This window comes from Bidens hawaiensis, unplaced genomic scaffold (assembly GCF_021521415.1).
Source record: "Bidens hawaiensis isolate Kalapana, Puna unplaced genomic scaffold, B.hawaiensis_p1.1 tig00001576_1, whole genome shotgun sequence".
In the NCBI taxonomy this organism is placed as follows: domain Eukaryota; kingdom Viridiplantae; phylum Streptophyta; class Magnoliopsida; order Asterales; family Asteraceae; genus Bidens; species Bidens hawaiensis.
The window spans coordinates 554,681-580,181 of record NW_027491089.1 but is presented as its reverse complement, the minus strand read 5'-3'; the positions used below and the strand labels follow the sequence as shown (position 1 = coordinate 580,181).

General features: G+C 36.3%; 1 long non-coding RNA gene and 1 pseudogene across 2 annotated transcripts in view; one reads left to right on the top strand and one right to left on the bottom strand.

The window, feature by feature from the left end:
* LOC143589088 (uncharacterized) overlaps window positions 1–25,501 on the top strand; it is a 183,052-nt gene that overhangs the window by 28,135 nt on the left and 129,416 nt on the right. The window lies entirely within an intron of this gene.
* LOC143588515 (root allergen protein-like) lies at window positions 9,422–10,092 on the bottom strand (annotated as a pseudogene). The gene is made up of 2 exons (XR_013145120.1): window positions 9,857–10,092; window positions 9,422–9,739 (listed from the first exon to the last, which is right to left on the bottom strand). The product of XR_013145120.1 is annotated as a root allergen protein-like (transcript).

Below are 25,501 nucleotides of genomic sequence, written 5' to 3'. Positions count from 1 at the left end.
GAGACCAACTATGACTCACTACACTCCTATACAACCTGTTAACGTAACTATGACATGATAGAGACCATACTGGCCATTAACAACAATCAAGGTCCAATAAGGCCCATTGATGAAAGTATGACATATTATTGGGCGTAACCAAACTATGACTCACTAAACTCATATTCAACCCTTTTAGAGCAACTATGATATTATAGCGACTATAATGGGTCACTAACAACAATCAAGGGCCAAGAAGGCCCATTAATGCAAAGTATGACGGCCAACTATGACTCACTACACTCCTATACAACCTGTTAACGTAACTATGACATGATAGAGACGATATTGGCCATTAACAACAATCAAGGCCCAATATGGCCCATTAATAAAAGCATGACATGTTATCGGGCGTTGACACATGCCTATGGCTCACTACACTCATATACAACCCTCTTGTTGCAACGGGGACATGATAGATGCTATAATGACCACTAATACCAATCAAGGCCCATTGATGAATGTATAACATGTTGGGCCATTGACAAAAATCAAGGCCAAATAAGGCCTATTGACGAAAGTATGGTGTGTTTCAGGCGTTATCACCTAACCATGACTAATGACACTCCTATACAACTCTTTCAGAGCAACTGTGACATGATAGATGCTATAATAGGACACTAACACCAATCAAGAACTAGTATGACTCACTAATGAAAGTATGGTTTATTGAGCGTTAACACTGATTACTACACTCTTATACAACTCTTTTAGAGCAACTATAAATATCACTTGTATTTATTTTATATGTTTTTTGTATTTAAAATACAATTTTTTATATTATATAAGGTTTAATTAGTCGTTATATATATATATATATATATATATATATATACTAACAACTCTTTATTTTAATTATTAAAAATAAATTAAATTCATATTTAGTTCATATTAATTTCATTTCCCTCAAAATTTTAAATTAATTTCAACCCCCTCTTTTCTTCAAAAAATTTTGAATTACCATCCCATTCCTAAATTTAATTTGACCACATATTTAACCTACCATTTTTTGTTTCTCTTCATTCCTTCTTATTATTCTTCTACTTCATCTCTTTACACCCACCATAATCCTCAATCATTAATTCTCTAACTCACTCAATTCTTAACCAAATCCTTTGATTCCGGTCTCGAATCTAATTATTTTTGCGAGAGGAATTCACGTGTGGTGTCGGTTTCCAACAATTCTATCTCTATTTTTTCCGGATTCGTGTAGAGTGTGAAGAACCCTAAGAACCAAGTTTGTGGATTTTCAATTCTAAGTGTTATTACTTGTAATTGAAGCTTAGTACATCTTCTTTCATCGCTAAAAAGGTATGTATTTCACTTGTTTGATGACAATAGTTTGCTGACAGATTCCTTTTCGTTTATATATCGGTATGTAACTTAATGTTAAACGATGATTACTGAACGATTTTTGATTCTAGGATATAGCACTATAAGTCTAGTTTCCAGAAATGTAAAGTTTATAATTTTTGGACACGATTTGAATAGTTTTTATGATTTTACAAAAACACTGGTCAAAGCTGATTCGGGGAGTTATATTTTAGCCTGTCTTTCCGACACCATAACTCCCTAATGACAAAACCAACCGGGTTTTTTCCAGTTCTGAAAGTTAGTATTATGAGTTTTGAAGACAACCCAATTGGTCTTGCACAATTTAGATTAATGAGTTGATAGAACCATTAAACAACTGTTTGTTGTGCAATCTGCTAAACTGTTGGTATATATCTGTAATAGTTGAATTATTGTGAGTTCTGTATGTATGAGAAAAATATAATAAATTTTTTTTTGAGAAACCTAATTCATACATTCTACTGTGGCAAATTTTGTAGAATTTATACTTAATCTTTTCTTAGTGAACAAAATCAGTTTGTACACGCTATAATTTGTCTCGTGAACTAAGTGAACATAAGTTAAGTTGTATGATGAATGTTTGGTTGATTTGTCATGATACAATATGTGTATACATGTTAGGACTTTTTAGTACAGTTGACATTGATTATCATCACCAATGAGTCATCGATTCAAGTTTTTGTTTGTGTATACATTATGTCTAATGTGATTGTGTGTGATAGTCATCGTTCTTTGAGGTTTCGCCTCACATTAACCCTTTATTAGTTATGATGCTAATATTTTAACAATTTTAGATTCAAAAAGTTAGAGCCGAAATGGAAAAAGATGAAAGGAAGTCAAGAAACGAGTTGGAAGAACGAGTGCAACGAATGGAATAAATAGAAAAAGAACTTAAGGAAAATGAAGAAAGGAGGCAAAAACAATTTGATGAGTTTATGAGAAAGTTTGAGGTCGGTAGTAATTAGTAGTAGTTTCAAATATTTTGAATTCATAACTTATTAATGAAGGTTTGTTAATGTAAACTTGTTTTGAATTTATGTTATTGTGTTTGATAAACTTATGAAATAGCCACATTTATCTATGTGTGACCAAAAGTATAAGTATGATAACAGCCAAACTTTATATTACAAAAGCATTATGTGTGACAAACGGTAAGACAATGGCCACACCACAAACTACAAAAGAGTGTTTGACTGGCAAGTTCACATTTTTAGCCACATTGACAATAACCTCCAGTGTTTATATGATATGATTAGCCACACAATACCTCACTATGTGTGACGAAAAGTTTGACAATAGCCACACTTTAAATTACGAAAAGCGTTATGTGTGACAAACGGTAAGACAATAGCCACACCATAATCTACAAAGGAGTGTTTGAGTGGCAAGTAAACATTTTTAGCCACTTTAATTGTAATATCCAGTGTCTATATAATATATTATCCACACTATTATTAAATTTAAGTGGCCATTGCTTTGCTATATTCACAGGGTATAGGTCACAATGCACGCTCAACACAACTCTATTGGCCACATTATTATAAAATTCATGTGGCTGAAACATTAATTCATGTGGCTCTATACGTGCAATGGTCACTCATAGTAAATAGTCATGTGACCATTTTCTACCGTTTAGCCACACTTATTGGAGAGGCTTCTTGATGGCCAGCAACTAATGCCTGTACCCTTTAGCCACACTTATTACCACATAAGGCCACTAAAAATTGTTTGTGGCCATATCATGCCCACGGTGTCGCGACCTTTGGCCACAAATGACCTGAACAAAATGTGTGTGGCTAAAGGCCTATGGCCACACCTTTTTCGTGTGACCGAAGGTCAATATTCACGTAGTGAAAAAAACATAACAAAGAAAAGAAAAGAAAGAAATATGAATATGATATAAATGTGATTATTATATAATTCTTTGTTATAAAATATTATTTAAGTTATTATGTTTATTCTTAAATAATAATGAAATGAAAACCATATGTTTCTTAGAGAAGAAGAAACGTAGAGTTTTAAAGAAAAGTAAAATAAGATTAACTAAAGGTTTATCTTATAAAAGAAAAGAAAAGTAAATAAGTTAAATAAATAGTTTTAACTTATAGAAGAGAAAGAAAGAAAATAAACTTTTTAACTAAAGGTTTTAAAGTAAAGAAAATATAATCGAGGTAAAGATTATAAAGAGACTAGAGGGAAAGACTGAGTATCCGACTAACAAAAAGTTATACTCGTACTATAGGTGTGAGGTAGCAAAGTAAAAGGGAAAGACACTCGGACAGTGTATTGAAGCTGATCCAAAAGAAAAAGGTGAATACATCCCAACTTTATAAACTTGTTTGATCGAGTCAAAATAAATGAAATGAATTACATGGGACTACGTGTCTCTAAAACGTTATAAACAAAAGTAATCGCTAGCCCTCAGGCTGTCGTGTACGTTTGTTTGGATCCTTACATATGTCGTAAAAAGTAGGTGGGCACACCGCACCACACTTGGTCATGACCTCTGCCACGATGGGATGGACCTAAGTTATGTCCGAGTGAGACTGACCATGTGTATACGTATGGTACCTAAGTAATGTCGAACGCTGCGGTGTTTGCTGGGGTGTCTTGTGTGAGACTTAGTTTATATTTGTGTTTGTTTTAAAAGCTTGATTATTCCTAAACCACGATGGGTCGGACCTAAGTTATGTCTCGAGGGGTAATCAAGTAAAAGAAAATATTTTTAGCGTCAGCATATTCACCAGCATGTGTTGCTGACGTATTTTCTAAACATTTAGCAGGTAATCAAGAATAGGGCTTGGAAGCTCGAAGTGCTCAAGATATCCGATGACTCGGATTGTTTTGTTAAAATTTAAAAACATAAATGGTGGTTTTGTAATTAAACAAGTAATCTTTGTAAAACAATTAATGAGTGTTTTATAAAATCCCATCTTTTGTTAAATATATAAATCGACATAGATATAAGACTTCCGTTTTTAAAATCTAACTCTGATTTATTTACAAATGTGGTACCAACATATGAGTCGGACGACCAGGCCATGGTTTGGGGTGTGACAATATAAAACCGAGTAAAAGTCAAACATCTTATTTTAACGATCTAGTCACCGTTCAAACCACCAAAGATATTTTCTAACTTTTTTTAGCTTATTTTTCATTTTCTATTATTTATATTTCTAAGTTTATGGTGTGTTGGAAACAAACTTGGTTTTATACCAAGATTGGACTGATTTACACTCGCTTAAACCCAAGTTTGGAACTTTAATTAAAAAAATTCTCAAACTTGTTAAAGCTACTAATTTTATTGAATTAATTCATATATTTAAATATTATGGTAAGTTGGATTTGGATTGATACTTTATTAAGTCCCTAACTGACTAAACCGAACAAACCTTTAAAATTCGGATCTTGATGCTTAGATTAGCGGGATCGTGCGCACTTGCACTAAACCAACTTCCCTATGTAAACCATACAAAGGTTGAGTAAAAATAAACACCAAGGACCCGGTTTCATTTCATTTACGCTTTATTTATTTAATCGCATTTTGAAAATATAACTTAAAAATCCCAAAAACCCAAGCCTTGTGTTTATGAACTATTTTACCATCTATATATCATCTTCAAGACACGATATTAACTAAAGATCTTCTAATCTAGGACACTCGCGTTAAACCATCTTCAAGACAATATGAATTCTAAGTTTTTCTTCATCAAAGTCACTTTTTTTAAGTGAGTAATTTCATCCATGTTTTCTCTTTTATATTTTGGGCGTAGCTTGCATACTTACTTAAAAAAAAAATGATTTAAGACTTAGATCCACAAACCACATCTTACTTGGTTTTCTCTTTTAACTCATTTGCTTATCAACATCACATAGACTTTCATGAGAAACATTAACCAGATCATCAACAGTCATCGTTACAAGTCTATAGGTCAATTTTCTATTGATATTATCATTGCAAAGTCGTGCTCTTATGAAATTCTTGAAACTCCATTTCCAATCATCAAAGTTGCTATAAAAGTTCAAGAGTCTAAGTGGTTTGTTCGCGGTTCCGGCTTCATTTTCAAGTATCAAGAAGCTCTTAACAATTCTAGATCATAAGACATCTTTTTAAACATATCAGAAAATACAATTCAAACAGTCCCTGAAATCAGCATACATTTATGAAAAATTCTAGGTACTGGGAATCCTAATCGCACATGAACAGTAATGCGAATTGGACTGGTTCAAGGGATGCGAATGCGATAGTAGGTGGAATGCTACTCTGAGTGAGAATGTGATGCTGGGAGTGCACAGTAATGCGATGCGATTGGGTGATATATGCGAGTGCGATTGAATTAAAGGATGTGAATGCGATTTGGTGAGATATGCAAATTGCAATACAAATGCGCTTGCGATTGTCACACAAATGCAATTTCGATTAGTGTCTCAATTGCGATTGCAATTTTCCTCCAATGCGAATGTGATTAAATACCTTTTGAACAAAAACGCACCGGACACTGTAAAACTCGCATTTTACACAAACACCTTCTTTTGGAAGTAGATAAGCTTCAAGAAACCCAAATAACGCGTGATACTCTTAAACACACTCGTCAAACTCAAAAACAAGAACAAAATCGAAGGTTGTGACCCATGAACCTCAATTAGTAGAGCTGAAAGCTTTGATACTAATTGTAAGTCCCTAGAATGGATCTCACAACTTGTTCTTCAATCAGTCTCAGTTCTTGGTTAGCGGAAATCACCAATAACTAACCAAGATCTCAGATCGTGTGTGTTGTTTAGATTATTTGCTAAAAATGATAAAGTTGAGAGTTGGTGAGTTTATAAGGGAGGGGGGAGAGAAAGGTTTTCCAAAAAGATTAGTTTGCATGGACATATAGTAGGAAGCATGCCGTGCTTTATTTCCATACATAGGCCCAAATGGGCTTTGTTACATTGGCATTGGCCCCAACATACAAGACACTTAAATGAAAGCATACGAAATACAATGATAATAATGCTAACAAATACAAAAGACTTATACATGAAAATGGGCTCTACATTAATAAATTATTTGAATATTGTCACTTTAATAGTGTTATTGTGTTCATGTGCAATCCGTCGTGCCCCGGCATATTCCGCTGTTTTGGTCGGGGTGTGACAATGTACATCTAAAGTATTAACATGTGAATAAAAAGCAAAAAGAAAAAAAAAACTTTCAGGTCAAGTGGGCTGTGTTTGGGTTAACCCACCAATAAGCATGTCTTGTTTGGGTTAACATGTTAACACGATTTTCGGGTTCCGTTCATATTTGGCTTAGTGTCAAAATTCGAAGTCCTTATCTTGTTAGTCCTGTAAACATGATCCGTTTAACACCTCTAATGTTCATACCATTTACAATAATGATCCATAAACCGGAAAAGGAAAAAAAGGTTAAAATTGTTTATGTATCAATACCAATTTTTCAACCCAATAATAAATTAGAATTCTATTGTTGAATAAATGTTGTATTCTTATACACATGTAATAAAAAAAATACATCAAAAAATCATATAAATACATATTCTGAACCATAAAGTTACATGACTGAAAAATATAGAAAAACCTAGTTATTCTAATACCATAAAAACTGTCACAAAACACAATACTAAAGTACATTAAATATGCAACCTATTTTGAAATTTGTAATACTACCGGTTACATACTTGTTACTATGATTATTAATTTTCTAATCTATTTAATTTTATTAATTTAATAGTACAAATTGGATAATCAAAGAACGTACAAAAATAGTATCAAATGGCATAAACATGAGCCAATTAAATGGGTGTCGCTTGACACAAACATGTTTTTAGTTATTATCTATATTTATATCTATACTATATATAATGAAGGAGTCATGGGCAAATTAAGACGGTAAATTTTAAAGAAAATACAATCATTTAAACACATGGTACAACCTAAAATGTGAGAAAAGTGGTAATTCTAGTATTAAATCTCACATGTTTTCAAATTGTCTTCAAAATACTTACAGCATTCCCCCCCCCCCCCCCTTCACTTTAATCAATTTTTCTAAATTTAAATAATAGTTATAAATTTGGTCCTTAATCTTTTAATCATCTATTCTTTATAATTTCATTTTAACCCTAAACCCCCACGATTTTTAAACAGTCATAACTTTTTCGTACGATAATATTTTTTAAAAAATTTGGACCACAAAAACGAGCATTTAATTTTTTTTTAATTTGAGTATGATATTGTCATAGTTTCTTTTCAGTTAAAAAAATAAAATTTTACGTATGGGTATTTATCGTCCGATTTTGATGGTTTTAAATTAAACTATAAGCCAAGCCATTATTAACGGTTTTTGGTCACCGAAAACTGAAACTTGAGCGTTGAAAATTGAAACCCAACAAAACCAAAACATTAACAATGGTTAGGTTCCGTTTTATTTGTTTTCGATATTAAATTGAGTTTGAAATAAGAACTATGAATTTACTTATAACAATAAATGGTTTTGAGGATACAAACAAAACAACAAGCACCCATAAATCTACGTGATTACCAAGGTCTGTATTTTTAGCTGCATCGCGCGAGCATTCGTCTAGTCTTAAATATATATAAACGAATGCTCCCTAAATTCTCTCAAGCTATCATATTTGTTTTTTTATTAGTTAAAGACTTCTCATGCATTTGACCTGAATTCATGAGTATGGATCTCATCAAACCCAGATAGCCCTTAAACGGGATATAACATCTCGTTATATTAAAAATTAATCTCATTAAATATTTTATATGAAAATCCTATAAAACAGGGATTTAACTGATATCCATTTTAATATATATATATATATATATATATATATATTAAAAATTAAGAAATAATTTTATAGTAAAAAAAATAAGCGGGTGATGGGTCTTACTAAACCGGATAACTTTTAAACCGGGTATAACATCTCATTTATTTATAAAACTCTTCTATCATCAAATCTTATGTATATTATTAAATTCCTTACAATAAATAAAATTGAAAACAAAAAAAAAATATAAATATTATAAACGAAAAATGTAAAACAACATATGAAGATGTAAATAAATTACAACACATGCTGCGTAGAAAAACAAAATAAGAGAAAGAAAGAAAAAGGGAAAAAGAAAGAAAAAAATTGAAAAGAAAAGGAAAACTATAGAAATAAGAATCTTAATCTTAAACATATATATATATACACACACACACGAAACCTTTAAAAGCTCTCTGGTTGCTTTTTACATTCTGTCAAGCCACCAAATTGTTTTATTTGTAAATGAAGACTTCTCATGCGTTTAACCCGAATTCACAGGTATGGGTCTCACAAATCCCAGATAACCTTAAACGGGTTATAACATCTAATTATATCAAAAATTAATCTCACCATATATTTGATATGCAAATCCTATAAAATTGGGATATAGTAAAAATTAATATACAATTTTTTAAAGAAAAGGTCATGTGTCTCACGATACTCATAGCTTTTAAACGAGTTATAGCATCTCATTTATTTGTGAAACTTTTTCATCATCAAACCTTAAGTATATTATTAACTTTCTTATAATAAATAAAATTAAAATCCAAAAAATATAAATATTAGACACGAAAAAAACACAAACCCTGTAATATCGAAGATAAAAACTAGTTATAAGGATATAGTTGTCCAAAGAGTTTACTAAATTAGGGGTTTGACTTAAGAGGATTCAAACTCAAATATTCAAGCAGACTAGAATTATACATCCAAACAAGTAACTTCGGTCGGCTCCCTAAAACCCGTCATTGTTACTAATAGAGAAGTAACACTTCCGAAAATAAATAAGATTCAATCACATTCAACATGCAATAAGTAAAATTGAAGAAAATATATGTTGAGCAAGAAAATAATTACTTCATAAACTCAGAATAGGTTATTTTAAAATAACTCAAATCATCAATTTTTCTCACATCAAACCAAAACATGGTACAGCAATCATAGGACTTTAACCTAATTCATTATTTCAAACCACATCGAAAAGTGAAAAGCGAAATACGTTGGTTAAGAACTTCAATAAGTTTAAGCATGAGCAGCGGCGTAAGCCTCGATGGCCTTGTAGGTCTCCTCGTGTGTTTCTTTCTCTTTCTTAAGAATCTCCTCTGACAGTTTCTCATCACCTTTGTAATTATAAGTAACAGTTTGTGTAAACACACTTCCTCCGTCTGAAGAAGGCACAACCTTAACAGTATAGCTAATTGAGTTTAATATGCCCATCAAGATGTCACCCTCAACGAACGAGTAGCTAAAGCTATGATTGCTTACATCTAACGCATCAACCTTGTATTTTCCGGTAGTGAATGGTACGGCTGTATTGGATAAAAAGTAAGAACTTTTAGTTTCAAAATATATTAACTTTTAAGTATGATTCGTGAAAAAAAATATAAATAAATAATTATTGATTTTGGATGAGTGTGATTTCTTACCATCACCAAATGTGAAGATCTTTACTGTTCCAACATCTCCGTTTCCTTCAACTGTCTCAATTGATTTGAAAACTTCAGGCTTAATCTTAGGTGCGATTGTTATCAAAATCACTCAAAGTTTTAAAAATTTTGTCGGCAGGAAACTTAGAAGGGATCTCAACCTGGACAATAGCAGACGACATGATCAGTTAATTTCAAAGAAAATTTGTGAGGGGAAAATAGATGTTGTTGCAATGAAATGTGCATAATCTTTATGGTATTTATAGGCTAATATGATGAAGAACTAAGCCCATCAACTTTGACCTAACCACTCTAGTGCGTATAATGCGCTCAAATTGGCTACATTAACAATTACTTTCTTGATTATAAATAGTAAAAAAACATTTACAGGCGATCAAGTTTCTACACATCATGGTACTAAAATAATACTTTTATAATATTTTAATTAGTCTCTCACTCTCTCCTACTACAAAAATCAATTTTTTTTGTCAAATTATTCGTTTTCAACAGCCGTCTAGCCACTAATTTCATATTTATTTATATAGTTTGTTTTTTGTTTCTGTAGTGACATGTGTTGACAAAGCTGGTGGAATCGAACTTTTTTTACATTCGAATATTAATTATACTACATATAAATATTCTTTTCTCGTAATTATAAACGCCTATAGAATACATTTTGCCAAGTTATTCTACAAAAGAGGGTAAAAATGAAAAGGATTTCTAGCCACTAAAACTGTGACACCTCTCCTCCCATTCTCTCCCACACCACTACACTCCTAAAATACAATCCATTGTCTTACTCACTGGGCGTGACGTAGCACACTTCTCACGTATTTCTCCCCATACCACTATGCATGGTCTAATAGAGTGTTTTTTACTTATTTTAATATAAAACGTGTCAATGTATAATGAATTAAAGTGAATCAAGGTCAATATTAAACGATTCAAAATATAGAAAACTAATATGAAACGGGTCAACGATTAGTTGAAAGTATTCCGAACATGATTTTTTGATCATTAATTGTACGCTTCCTTTTTCTATAGAAAGTAAGATTTGTAGAATATAATGCCTATGGTCAGCACACCTTAGTCCACTGTATAATTCTTAAATGATAACAACAAAATAACATACAAAACTACAATACGCTCACCCATTATACTTAAACTCTTACCCAACTATAAACCTATCTAAGTCCAAAACAATATCGCAACAATAAACTTAAACTCCAACCCAACAAACCCCCAAACTAAACTTAAATTCCAACTATAAACATGCTTATCTCAATTCAATGAGCCCAACGATAAAATTAAACTCCAAACCAACTATAAACTTTATCCATCTCAATTAAAGACCCAAAAGGTTAAAAATACAATGACCTCAATTTATTGATTCTTGTAACATTTGATTTTAATATAAAATCTATGGTACCTCAAAGTTTATGTTTAAATTGAAACCTAAACACATGATCACAATCTAATATTGTATATGCACAATAATATAAAATTAAAATTAAATAAATTCGCGTAACACGCGGGTTAAAAACTAGCTATAAAGATATAGTTGTCTAGAGGATTTATTAAATTTGAGTTTTGAGTGTTTGACTTAAGAGGTTTCAAACTCAAATATCCAAACAGACTTGAATTACATCCAAACAAGTAACTTGGCCGGCTATGTAACATCCTAAAGTTTATAATAATAAATAAAAGGAAATGAGTTTTGTTTAATTAAACGTGTGTTAATATTTAATTAAAGAATTAAATAAGATAAATAGTATGAACTTGGGTGGGAAAGGTGGAATAAGGTATGAGATGAGCCTTAGTTCCATGGGCTTAAGAGAGTATAAATACTCCCTTAAATCTCCTTAAAACCCTAAATCTATCATTCTAATATTCTTTATTCTCTACACACTCAAAACACACACATACACAACCATACTCACGACCACAAGCAAGGGAGAGAATCCAAGACCAAAACCAAGCCTAAATCTTGGTAAATCTTGGGTATGCAAGCAAGATACAAGATTATAGTTCGTAACCGAGCTAACCCGTACATAGCCTAAAAACGAGTAAGGGTACTTTCTTTATCCTTAAAGGTTATGTTTTTGTTAACGGTTTGCCCTAAAACATAAACCTAGGATAGATCGGGTCTAGATACACCATAAAGTTATGAACTTGATGTCAAAATGGACGTAACGAACTATTGGTTAATTACGGTTCATAAAGAAAACCCTAGATCTAGCTTAAAGAACGTTTTTATGATCAAAGGTTCGAGCTTTACGTATAAATGAGTTAAATCTTGGCCGAAATGGAAACGAGAACATTTATGGGTTAATACAGAGCCATAATGGGATGTTAAAGTCATAAAATGTAACGATAATGGTGATAAAAGACTAGATTACGACATGGGTTCGGTTACATGTAAGTACTCGATTACAATGCATATGGTCAATTACAATGGGACTCGAATGCCCAGAACTTAAACGATTTCATATGCATACCCTCGCATACAATAGTAGACTCGATTACTTTGGTTTACCCACATACATTATGTATGACTCGAACACAATGTACATAATGGAGTACATTGATGTTTTGCATACAATATATATACACTTGGGTACAGTACAATATATATGCGTATGCATTCAAATACTGGAAGAAAGATTAACCAAAGATAGGGTTTAGGAGTACAAAAGAAAGAAAGAATGAAAGGAAAACATTGTATGCAAACACAAAGTATTTGAATACATTAGTGTTTAAGGGTAAAATATTCTAAGTAATATGTATTCTAAAACAAGGCCATTAGAATAGACCAGACTTAACCATTTTGGCTGAAACTTGAATAACATGAATAGGAAATATATTGATACATATAATTAATGTATAGTCAGCCGAACTCAGTTAAGGAAGGTAATCATGATTCCCGGAGAACGTAACAGGATCCACGGGAGTTTCTAGCCCCATTCCATGTTATGTTTTCGGGCTGTGTGCATACTCAATGTGATTAGTTAATGCACTTGCCTTAAGTGGTAAGTGTATGCTTTATATGATTTATGTGCAAGATATGAATGATTTCTTGTCGGTACGTGAACGATCTTCGGATATTGCATGTACTGCCAGGTTATAATTTAATATATGAATGTTATAATTAATGTATGGATGATATATGTATGTTATGAATGAGTGTAAAGGGATGGTTAGGTACAGAAGAAAGGGACCGAGCCCTAAAAATACTCGAGGTAGAAAGGGACCGGACCCTATGAATATCCTAGGAAGAAAAGGAATCTAGCCCTAATAATACTCGAGGTAGAAAGGGACCGGACCCTAAGAATATGCGAGGAAGAAAAGGGACCGTGCCCTAATAATACTCAACGCAGTAGGGCGTAATGCTCTTTAAAGCGTAAGAGTATGTAAAGTATGAATAGATGTAAAGAATGTAAAGAAAGAATAAAAGAAAGAATGCAATAGAGAAAGAAGGTATATACTCAAGTATGTACGAACGAAAGATAAGCAGGTTAAGTATATACTAATTATCTACGGATGCGTATGTATAAGTATGTGAAAGTATTGTATGTTACTTGATTAACTAGAACTCACTCAGCATAGCTGACTTTTAGTATGCACGCAGGTGAGTAGATTGAGGCAGTTCTCTTGACGTGGGCACATGGCATGGGAAGGAAAGCACTGAAATCTCAAGGTAGATTGTTATGTTTTATGTTTAATGTTTCTAAATTTGAAAGACAAGCTGTTGTTTAGGACAAGTTATGAATTATTATGTAATGTTTATGAACGGTTTATATTTCGCGTAAAGTTTTAATTAACTTTGACATTCAAAACTGTGTTTATGAGTAAATCCAACGTTCAACATGAGGTACCGGTAACGGGGCCTTACAAGTTGGTATCAGAGCAAAGTTAGAGATATTTAAGCATCCTACATGCTTAGACTCGAACAGAGAATGAGATTAAGTAAGAAAAGAAAGAAGATGTCAGTTCAAGATAGCCATATGTCACTCAAGGAAGCTAAGTAAAGGTAAAGTGTATGGTAAAGTAATGTATGATAGTGTTTGCTTAATTGCTAAAGAAAGGATATGTGAATGATAGGGATAGGATAAATTGACTGATTGGTTGATTAACTGTTTAAAAGTAAAACTCAGCACAAATAGACTCATAAAAGGAAGTGTATAGGAAACGGAAAGTAACGTGATCAGCTAATCATAGCTGGCCATTGTTATTACCTGCTAGCCTTACTATTCTTGTGCTAAATATTTCCTTGAATGATGACGTTTGTGTTTCCTTATAGAATGAAAATGGCTGGAGCTAGGGAAATTTTTGGAACAGGAGGTCGCACTGGACGTCATGGCAGGCAACGTATGGTCCGACAACCTTCTGTAGAATCAGCTTCTAACACAAGAGAAGAAGGAAGTGCAGCTGGAGGAAACCCGAGCAACAACGAAGGGTATCAACTTGAACTTGACCCTGCAGTTCAAGCAACCATTGTTCAAGCTGTAGCCGCTGCTGTGAAGAACTTGAGTCCTGAAGGGTCTGCTTGAAGCCATGGAAGAACTGCAGAGAGGTCATGAGAGAATGGTAAGAAAGATGATGAATGAGAGAAGGGTGACTCGAGTGTGGTGAAGTCGGTAAAGGTTAACGACAGGAAGAGAGGCCGAGGCGGGTGTAACTACAAGTCATTAAAAGGTTGCGACTCGCCGAAGCTAACTGGTTTGGGAGACGCAATCGCTACTCTCCAATGGATAACCGCGATGGACAAGGTTCTGGATTAGCGTATGCCGTCCCGATCAACCTGTGGGTTATGCTACTCAATCATTCAGTGATGAGGCAATGTACTGGTGGGAGTCGATTGAGTAGAGAAAGAGTCAGGAGGAGATTAAGACTTTGAAATGGGACGATCTGAAGGAATTGGTAATGAAGAGGTTATGTGCTGATGCAGAGGTGGAGAGAGCTGAAATGAAGTTTCTAAACTTGAAGGCAGGAAAAATGACCCAACGTGAGTATACCACCAAATTCAACCGCATGTCCAAGTTGGTGCCTGACATGGTGAACACGGAAGCCAAAGGATCAAGTGTTACATTCGAGGGTTACCACAGAACGTCCTCACGTTGGTCAGGGCGAATAAACCTGCTACGTTTGACTCAGCTGTAGAACTAGCTGAAATGGTTTATAAAGACATGACTGTGGAAGACGCTGTGATGGTGGAGGAAAGAAGGATAAGAAATGGGTCAACCATGTTAAGCGACCCGGTACTCAGTTGTGGAACCCTAAGGATAAGAAGCCGAGAGTGTGGGAGAAGAAGTTGTGCAAGACTTGTGGCAAGATACACAGTGGTGAGTGCAGATGGGGTAAGGGTTCGGACGTTTGTTATAAGTGTGGAAAGAGTCATGTTGGTGAGTGCAAGTTTGATTCGAATGCTTGTTACAAGTGCGGGAAGGTGGGGCATTATGCTCCAGATTGTACCGCAAAGTCTGCATGTTACAAGTGCGGTAGGACGCATCACTTTGCTAGGGAATGCCTCGAGGGTGAAACTGGAGGAAGTGGGAAGAAGGATGGTGATCAGGCTAGGCCAAGGACTAGAGCCTACATGCTGAATCAAGAACAAGCCAAGCAGATTCCAGACGTTGTCACAGGTACGTTTCTAGTAAACGATATTTCCGCTTCAGTATTGTTGATTCAGGTGCAAACCAGAGTTTCGTAGATACACCATTTAGTAAGTTAGCTAAAACATTGTCGTGTGCCTAAAACATTTATAGTAGAAACCGCGAGTGAAACCACGGTTAAAATAATGAAAATGGTTAAGGACTGTAAGATAGATTTAGAGGGACATGAGTTTCCTGTTACCTTGTATGTTATGACCTTAAGAGGGTGCGATGTGATTTTGGGAATGGATTGGTTATCTGAGTATGAATCTCAGATAGTGTGTAAGAGTAGGATAATAAGGTTAAAGTCCTTGGATGGAAGTGCGATGACGGTTTATGGTGATAAGGAAAGTTCTGGGCTTAATATCATTTCGATTATAAAAGCTGAGGGTTTGTTAAGACGAGAATCCGGTGCCTACCTGGCGTATGTTGTCAACGCCACAGCCGAGACGAAAGAAATGAAATATGTTCCTATCGTGTGCGAGTACCCAGAAGTATTCCCTGAGGATCTTCCGGGGTTGCCACCGGAGCGAGTGATAGAATTCCAGTTAGATTTAATACAAGGAGCCCAGCCCGTCACGAAAGCGCCTTACCGTCTGGCACTGTCTGAGATGAAAGAATTGATGTCCCAACTACAAGAACTCCTCGACAAAGGTTTCATAAGACCAAGTGTTTCCTCGTGGGGGCGCACCAGTGTTTTTTGTGAAGAAGAAGAAGAAGAAGGATGGAAGTATGAGAATGTGCATAGACAATCGCGAGTTGAACAAGCTTACGATAAAGAATAGATATCCTTTACCAAGGATTGATGATCTGTTTGACCAACTGCAAGGTTCAAGTTGGTTCTCACATATAAATCTCAGATCAGGCTATCATCAGCTAAAGGTGAAAGAGGCAGACATCCCTAAAACAGCATTTCAGACGCGATATGGACACTACGAGTTCCTCGTGATGTCATTTGGTCTAACGAATGCTCCCGTAGCATTTATGGATATGATGAATAGGGTGTGTTGCCCGATGTTGGATAAGTCAGTTATAGTCTTCATTGATAGTATATTGATATATTCAAAGAATGAGTCTGATCATGCTGAGCATCTGAGAGAGGTATTGGAGACACTGAAGAAAAAAGAGTTGTACGCTAAGTTTTCGAACTGCGCTTTAAGGTTACGAGAAGTGCAATTCCTAGTTCACGTGATTAATCCTGAAGGGATTACCGTGGACCCAGCTAAGATTGAGGCGATAATGAATTGGAAGACTTCGCAGAACCCGACCGATATACGAAGCTTCTTACGGTTGGATGGCTATTACAGGAGATTAATCGAAGGCTCCTCCAAAATAGCTGCACCGTTGACCGGTATGACCCGAAATTCGATAGTATTCATTTGGAGTAAGTTTCAAGAGGAAACTTTTAAGGAATTAAAGAAAAGACTCAAGCAAGCTCCAATCCTTGCTTTACCCGATGGTGACGAGGATTTGGTTGTTTGTACTGATGCTTCGCATTGTGGGTTAGGCTGTGTGTTGATGCAACTAGGAAAGGTTATAACCTATGCGTCCAGACAGTTGAAAGTTCACGAGAGTACTTATCCGACGCATGACTTGGAGCTAGCAGTAGTAGTGCATGCTCTCAAAATATGAAGACATTATCTGTATGGTACTAAGTGCACTATTTACACAGATCATAAGAGTTTAAAGTACTTCTTCGAGCAGAAAGAGCTGATCATGAGACATAGAAGATGGTTAGAATTGATAAAGGACTACGGCTGTGATATTAGGTACTACCCTGGTAAAGCTAATGTGGTCTCCGATGCGTTAAGCCGTAAGAATGAAGAAGTCATTGCAACAGTAAAGTCATATCAGTTGATTATGAACTCAAGTCTTTTCGAAGAAATCACCAAGGTGTAGACAGAAGTGCTGGAAGATGAAGGGCTAGTGAAGAAATAAAGGATCTTCGGTCAGCAAGACGAGTTGATGGAAAACACTCATGGTGTTAAGACTAGGTTTGACCGCATTTGGATTCCAAGCCATGGAAATCTCAGAAGTTGAATCTTAGATGAAGCCCATAAGTCAAGATACTAGATCCATCTGGGATCCACTAAGATGTATCAAGATTTGAAAAGAGACTACTGGTGGCCAGGGATGAAAAATGATGTGGTAGATTATGTCAGTAAGTGGTTAACTTGTTTACAAGTCAAAGCCGAACATCAGAAGCCTTATGGTAAGATGCAGCCTTTAGAGATACCATAATGGAAATGAGAACACATCACCATCGATTTCATAACTAAGCTACCTCGTACAGCTAAGCATCATGATAGCATATGGGTGATAGTGGACCGTTTGACCAAAAGTGCTCACTTTCTGCCTATACAAGAGGCTATCTCGTCAGAAACGTTAGCGAGCTTGTTCATAAGGGAAGTTGTGACCAAGCATGGAGTGCCACTGTCGATTGTGCCTGATAGAGATACTCGTTTTATTTTGAGATTCTGGAAGAAATTCCATGAAGCTATGGGAACAAGATTGAACATCAGTACGGCGTATCATCCTCAAACAGATGGACAGTCTGAAAGGATGATCCAAACCCTTGAGGATATGCTAAGTGCTTGTGTTTTAGACTTTGGAGGAAGTTGGGACGATCATCTGCATCTAGCAGCGTTCTTTTATAACAATAGCTACCATTCAAGTATTGGGATGCCACCGTTTGAGATGCTTCACGTTAGACGATGTAGGACTCATGTATGTTGGGGAGAGATTGGTCAGAAGGTGATGGGAAGTTTGGAAGTTGTTCAAGAGACCTAATCAAAGTTTGATCAGATCAAGGCACGTATGAAATCTGCTCAAGATCGTCAAAAGTCTTATGCTAATAAGCGCCGACGACCGATTGAGTTTAACGTTGGTGACAATGTGATGCTCAAGGTCTCGCCTTGGAAGGGAGTTATTCGTTTTAGGAAGAGGGGAAAGTTGAGTCCAAGATACATTGGACCGTTTAAGATTATGGATCGTGCAGGTGAAGTGGCTTACAAGCTAGATTTAACCGAGGAGTTAGAAGGAATTCATTCAACCTTCCATGTTTCTCATCTGAGGTAATGTCTAGCTGATGATACGTCTCACGTGCCTTTGGTAAATATCGAGGTTGATGAATGGTTTAACTACATTGAGCAACCAGTAGAGATAGTGGAACACAAGGAAAAGCAACTTCGTCACAAGGTTATACCCTTGGTGAAAGTAATGTGGAAGCATCGCAAAGGATCAGATGCCACTTGGGAAGCTGAGGATGAGATGCGCAAGTTTTACCCTGATTTGTATAAGTAATAGTTAGGTTTCGGGGACGAAAACTCATTAAGGAGGGAAGACTTGTAATATCCTAAAGTTTATAATAATAAATAAAAGGAAATGAGTTTCGTTTAATTTAACGTATGTTAGTATTTAATTAAAGAATTAAATAAGATAAAGAGTATGGACTTGGGTGGAAAAGATGGAATAAGGGATGTGATGAGCCTTAGGTCCATGGGCTTAAAAGAGTATAAATACTCTCTTAAACCTCCCTAAAACCCTAAATCTCTCATTCTTATCTTCCTTATTCTCTACACACCCAAAACACACACATACACAACCATACTCACGGCCGCAAGCAAGGGAGAGAATGCAAAACCAAAACTGACGGGTGGTCCATGGGACAACCCTTAATTGATTTAAAGCCGTAATAATCATGTTTTGAATTGGTTTATTTGGTGGAATTAGATGACTACGGTGTGTTCGGTAAATTGTATGTACAAAGGAGGTTCCGGAGCTATTATGGTGTATAACGAAGAAACCTAAGGAACCGGAGACGTGAAAGAAGTCAAAAACGTGAAAAACAATGATGTATGGTTGAAGTCCACCGTGGCTCACGGTCCGTCTAAAATGATTATTCAAACAGAAGACACCGTACCATGGCTGATACGGTGGCCGTGGAGCTCACCGTGACCCACGGTTGAACCGTGGGACACGGTCCAGGATTTTCAGGAACCACCGTGACCCACGTTGTGAACCGTGGGCCACGGACCGGAGTCGTAACTGTCATTTTCCCTGCATTATTTTAATCGGTTTTTGCTAGTCTTTTCATTATCCTTCATTCTAAAGAACCCTAAGACAAATTTTGGAGAGCAAGGACAAGACTTTGGTGATTTTAATCATTTGTTTGGGTTTATGATTCGTTCGATTAACCTAATTGATGTGATGATTAATCAAACGATGTGTGGCTAGTACTCTTATTGTTCTCTCCCGAATTGTAAGGTTTTCTAATCGGATATTTGTTAATCGTTTATGTTATTGGTGAGATAGTATTGTGATAATTTGATTATCGTGCTATGGTGATTGCGTGTTTGTTTTGTAATTGTTAGTATGGTATAATTCGTGTTCTTGACTATCCGTTCTTGGTGCTATAGGAAATCGAGATTTAGTAGAAGAGAATTAGGGTTAGCAATACTAAACTGATTATTGAGTGACAACCTTGCGTTTTTGTAATCCAAGTACTTAGTCCTCGCTTATCACATCCAAACGCATTTTCACGAATTATAATTGTGTAGTTCACCTCACAAGTAAACATTAACTTTATTAACGTTGGAAACCTGAAATCGGGAGAGAGCATTCTTTCTAATATTGTTTAAAAGCTCATTTATTGTTTTAGTTAATTTTGTTAATCAAAATCAAACAACCAAATCATTGAATTTACATTTTGCACTTAGATTAATTTAGATAAATTTTATAGCTACTCAATAACGTATTTTCCACAAACTCACAGTGTTCGATACCCACTTACTGCTATCTATTTAGTTGTATTTGGTTTATTTTTGAGTGAGTCTTCGACCTCACGTCAAATTTTGGCACCGTTGCCGGGGAGTAGTGCGCAATGTGTGTTAGCTTTAGTAGTTTTTGTGTTATTTTCGGGTTTACGCTGGTTGTGTTAGTGTGCAGGTACCTACAGTTGTATGCATACTAGAGGCTCTAACAGGTCATCACCGCTAGTAATTGATCCCGAGATTGACAGAACACTTCGAAGAAACCGGGTTTTACTTAGGGAGAATAAGCTTCTTGGTTCTCCAACCGCATCAAACAACATGGATTCACCACTTTCCACTTCGGGTCAAACAATCCCGACTACACCTCCACCAAATTCACCTCCACCAATCACTACTAATATATCTACAGCATCAAGTGAACTCCAACCACCACCCACAACCGAACCCATAGCTGCCCAATTCACCTATGCAACATCATCCACATTGCCACCTATTACCAACCTTTTTCCTACATTTGGTGCATTGTCATCTCAACAACATCAACAACCAATCTTTCAACCATCACAATCAAGCTACCAATATCAACCTCAACCGTTTATGCAACATTCAAGATCACAAGGTGACGGATACGGATATGGGTTTAACAGTGAATTTGAGGGGTATGAAGTGGAAGGTTACTACATGGGAGGTGATGGAGGAAAAATGGCAAATCCGGGAACTTTTAGTTATGGTCAATGGCAACAACCGCAACAATTGCAAGAGCTTAATCGACAACAACCACCGCCGGTTGTTATCCAACAACGCAGTCAACAACCGCCAGTTATACAACAAGCTCAACCACCAGTTCAACAACAACCACCGGTTGTTATTAATCAAGTTCAACCGCCACCGATTGTTCAACAACCGCAAGGGCAACGTCAAGATCAACAATTCCAGCTGCAAATGCCTCAACCACAGTTTCAACAACAGTTTGCGCAGCCACGGCCCGTTTATAGGCAAATGGGTCAACCAAGGGTACCCATGGGTGCACCAAGAAGGCATGCAAGAGAGATGGTAAGGGAGATAGAAGCCCATTTCTGACCCATAATTACTAATCATCCGTCTCCAGTGTTTATCTCTCAATAATCAAGGGAGGACATTTGAAGTAAGAAAAAATTCACTTAAAAGTCTTCCGAAGTATAAAGGTCTAGCAACGGAGGAACCTTACTTCCACTTGGAGGCATATGACTCCATTTGCAACACAATTGGGGGTCAAGGTTTTACATCGGATGATGTGAAGTTGGTTTTGTTTCAGTTTTCATTGGAAGACAAGGCAAAGAGATGGTTTTACACTTTGCCTTCCGCATCTATTTATACTTGGGCCGAAATGCAACAAAGATTTTTAGAAGAATTTTACACGGCCCAAAAGACCAATGATGCGAGAAGAAGTTTGAGAACCTTCCAATAACAATCGGGGGAAATGTTTCATGAAGCATTCGAGAGGTTTAACATGATGATCAAAAATTGTCCTCATCATGGTATTGCTTTATGGGAGTTGTTGAATGAATTTCATGAGGGTTTGAGTATGAAGGATAAACGGGATTTGCGGTCGATCACTAATGGAACATTTGGTACCAATTATGAACAAGACGATTGGGCGTGTTTGGAACAAATGGCGGTTACTTCAAAGAGAAAGGCTCAAACCGGTAGAAGAGCGCGACCGACGATTGGTAGACCCCAAGTGCAAGCCGTGGAAAAAGGAAATGTACAAACTACTAATCAAGTAATCTATGTTTGTACAAATTGTAACGAGTTGGGTCATGCTTCGGAGGTGTGTGTGTTAGGTCAAGCGCCGGTGGAAGAGGTGAATGCACTTCAAGGGGGAGGTGGTAGAAATTACAACATGAACTCCAACACCTACCACCCCGGGTTAAGAAATCACCCGAATTTTCGTTATGAAAATCCGGCCACTCAATCTAACCCGAATTTTCAAGGAAATCAAAGCAATTATGTCCCTCGCTAACAATATAATAACCAAGGTAATTATCATGGCGGGAATAATAAAGGATTTCAAGGTCAAGGGGTGGCGGTCAAAGCGGGTCAGCGGGTTAAAGTTCATCGAGTGGAAATGAGGTTATGGACATGTTGAAGTTGATGCAACAAGACATGCAACGAAGAAATCAACTTGATGAGGCGCGATTTCAAAAGGATGAAGTAAGATATAAGGCCATCCAATCTTTGACTACACAAGTGGGTCAACTCGCAACTGAAGTGTCCGAGTTGAAGAAGAATAAAGGTCAATTTCCAAGTGACACAAAGGTAAATCCTTCTCATAACTCTTCTCGTAATGTTCCTATTAATCACGTTAGTGTTTTAAGAAGTGGTAAAGAATATAAAAAAGATTTATCACCGGGTGTGGTTGATGGGGAAGTTGAGGATATTACGGGTAACGAAAGTGATGATGAAATAGTAACAAATAAACCCACTAAACATGTCACTTTTGAAAAACCGTTAAAAAATCCGGGTTAAACTTAAAATTTAAATGATGAAAATAAGGAAGTAGAACCAAAGGTGGTTCCATTTCCTTCAGCTTTACTTGACCCGGGTAAGAAAAATATAATTTCAAGAAGGGGTCCTCAAAAAGAAGAGATGTGGGAAGTTTTTAAACAAGTAAAGGTAAATTTACCTCTACTTGAGGCAATTAAGCAAGTACCCGCATATGCAAAATTCTTGAAAGAATTGTGCTCTCAAAAGAGGCAACAAAAAGTGCCTCTACGAGTGGATTTAACTGAGCGGGTGAGTGCAGTTTTAAAAAGAGATCTTCCTTCTAAGCTTCAAGGTCCGGAAACACCCTTAATTAACATTCAAGTAGGCGATTTTCAAATGTCTAAGGCGTTACTAGATCTTGGGGCCGGAGTAAGTATTCTTCCAGGGGTTTTATACGACCAATATGATTTTGGTCCTTTAAAGCGAGTTGAGACAACGGTTGTGTTAGCCGATTTGTCCCATAAACTCCTCCGAGGAATTGTGCGAGATGTGATAGTAAAAGTTGAAGAATTTTACTATCCGGTTGACTTTTTGGTTTTAGACTACTCATCGGTTGATTTGACCCAACAACAAAATGTTATATTGGGTCGACCGTTTTTAAACACCGCTCATGCTATTATTAACTGTCGATCGGGCACAGTTGATATGGCTTTTGGAAATAGAAAAATGAGATTAAATGTGTTCACTAACAGATCTAATGCTTTATGTGGTGATGAGTGTTTCATGGCAGATATTGTTGACACGTGTGAACCGCACGAGTATGAGGACGATGCTTTGGAAGCATGTGTTTGTGATTTTTCTGAACAGGTACATCTTTGTGCATTGAGGATGGAAGAGAAAAATCAAGACGTGTTGGCGGTTAAAGAAGGACGACCACCATGGACTCATCAAATTGAAAGTTTGCCAGCTGTGATTTATTCGGGTACAAAACCGTCATTGGAAAGCCCACCGAAATTGGAATTGAAGGATTAGCCAAGCCACTTGAAGTATGCGTTTTTGGGGGATAATGACGCATTACCGGTCATTATTGCATCTAATTTGGAAGAGGCCCAAGAACCACAATTGTTGAAGGTGTTGAAGACGAATAAAGCGGCCATAGGTTAGAAAATTGCCGATTTAAAAGGCATTAGTCCATCTATAGCTATGAACAAAATCATCACCAACGAGGAGGCAAAACCAACCCGAGAGACTCAAAGAAGGTTGAATCCCAATTTGAGAGAAGTTGAGAAGAAAGAGGTAATAAAGTGGTTGGATGCGGGAATCATCTATGCCATTTCGGATAGCGCATGGGTAAGTCCTACACAGGTGGTACCAAAAAAAGCAGGTATACAGGTAATTAAAGATGAAAGCGGTGAACAAATCGCCACCCGACCGGTCACCAGGTGGCGAGTTTGCATTGATTATCGTAAATTAAATGCTGCTACATCTAAATATCATTTTCCATTACCTTTTATTGACCAAATTATTGAAAATTTATCAGGTCAAAAGTATTACTATTTTTTGGATGGGTACTCGGGTTATAACCAAATTGCCATTCACCCGGATGACCAACACAAGACAACTTTCACCTGTCCGTATGGCACTTTTGCTTTTCGGCGAATGCCATTCGGGTTGTGTAACGCCCCGGCCACATTCCAGCGTTGTATGATGAGTATTTTTTCGGATATGGTCGGGGAGTCACTCGAGGTATTTATGGATGACTTTTCCATTTTTGGCCCAACTTATGAAAATTGTCTCAATGAATTAGAAAAGGTTTTAAAAAGGTGTGTTGAGACAAATTTAGTTCTAAGTTGGGAGAAAAGTCACTTCATGGTGCAAGAGGCTATCGTGTTGGGTCATTTGATATCGGAAAGGGGAATGGAAGTGGATAAGGCAAAGGTTCGGGTAATATCATCTTTACCTCCACCTAAAAACATTAAAGGGGTAAGTTCAGTTTTGGGCATGCGGGTTTTATAGAAGATTTATTAAAGGCTTTAGTGTTATCACAAAACCTTTATATAATTTATTATTAAAAGATGCTCCTTTTGATTTTACTAATGAGTGTGTGCAAGCATTTAATGTTTTGAAGGAACAGTTGGTGAAAGCTCCCATTCTACAACCACCGGATTGGTCAAAGCCGTTTGAGATCATGTGTGATGCTAGTGATACTACTATCGGAGCGGTATTGGGTCAACGAGTTGATAAAAAACAGGTGGTCATTTATTATGCGAGTAAAACATTATCCGAAACGCAACTTAATTATACAACCACCGAAAAAGAATTGTTTGCGGTGGTGTATGCTTTGGATAAGTTTCGCTCGTATATTTGGGGGAGTAAGGTGATTGTTTATTCGGACCATAGCGCGGTTCGATATTTGATGGAGAAGAAGGATGCAAAAGCGTGGTTAATTCGATGGATATTGCTTTTGCAAGAGTTCGATTTAGAAGTTAGGGATAAAAAAGGATGTGAGAATGTAGTGGCGGATCACCTTTCCCGAATTCCATTGGAGGGTGTTGATGACCCGATGGAGATAAACGAACGGTTTCCCGATGAACAATTGTTAGACGTGTCGACTACACCGTGGTATGCCCACTTTGTGAATTATTTAGCAACGGGGTCTATCCCAAATCATTGGGTGAAGAAAAGAAGACAACGGTTCATGGCCCAAGTGAAACAATATATTTGGGATGAACCGGATTTTTTCAAGATTGGTTCGG